Here is a 1,236-nt window from a genome sequence, read left to right on the forward strand (position 1 = left end):
TGCTGAGCCTTCCTGCCTTCAATGTCCTCATCCTTCCACGCAGGGGCCCTGCCATACACTCATCAGGCTTTGATTGTCAAGAGTCTAGTATATAAAAGTCCTGGTGTAAGTTTCAGTACTGAGGCAGGTTCTTTTCAGACAACAGCTGGTGTATGGCCTCCTTTACTGCCAATGGCATTGCCACCACCTGGTACTTCTGGGACAGCTCAGACTTCTGTAGTTGAGGCAGGTGTGATCGAGTGAGCAGTTGTCAGGGGGACCATGGCAAAGTCTCTGAGAGTATCACAGTTAAGAACTGAGGGGCAGACCCTCGCACCAGCTCCATTCCCCCATCCATCCTGTGTCCTAGATTCACCAGAGACCAAGGACTACAAGTAGCGTTCCTGTGCTGATGGGAGGAGGGCTCTGGGTCAGCGCTAAGTGGGTGGGGATGGGCTCACCCTGCCCCAACACTCCTGGCCTCACCCTCTGGCCACTGTGGCTGGGGCCCACAGCACCTGCCTGGATACACTAGGTCTTGCCTGCCTGGGAATGACTGGCACCACCTGGCCCTGCTTGCCCACCTTATCCAGACACACTTGGCTAGTCCATCTGGCTGCATCTTGCCCAGTCGAATTCATAAGGCCCTGCATATCCACCCAGAAAAGCTAGACTCCACCTCCTTACACTTAGAGGGCTCAGCCTGCCTTGTCCACCCTCCAGGACACACCCGCTGCCCTGCTTGCCCTACACCATGGACCCAGACAAGCCTCCTCTGCCCAGCCGGCCTAGCCCCTCAGACATGCTCCGCCCACCTTTCTGTCCCGCCCAGTCTGCCTAGTCTCTCCAGGCTCCACATGCCTGACTCTGCCTTCTTGGACACACTCTGTCTTGCCTTAAGGCTCCCAGCCCTGTGGGTCCCATGCACTGCCAGGCCCTGCCCGCCTCCCAGACTCAGCCTCATATACCCCTCCCCACTTCCTGTACATACTCTGTTCTGCCTTACCTCTCACATGCTGAGCCACGCCAAGCCCTGCCCCCTCCCCCACTTGCACATGCCACGCTGTGCGCACACAGCGCAGCGCACAGCGCATGCTGTCTGGCTCACTCACCTAGAATAATTTGACAATCTTTATTCTGAAAACTACTCCTACCTGAACCCAGTAATACCTACTAAAATATATAAATATACAAATGTTTTTAAATGTTTGCATGCATATGCACACACACACAAATCATTACTCTCAAAGATTAAAA

The sequence above is a fragment of the Mesoplodon densirostris genome, chromosome X (assembly GCF_025265405.1).
Source record: "Mesoplodon densirostris isolate mMesDen1 chromosome X, mMesDen1 primary haplotype, whole genome shotgun sequence".
Lineage (NCBI taxonomy): Eukaryota > Metazoa > Chordata > Mammalia > Artiodactyla > Ziphiidae > Mesoplodon > Mesoplodon densirostris.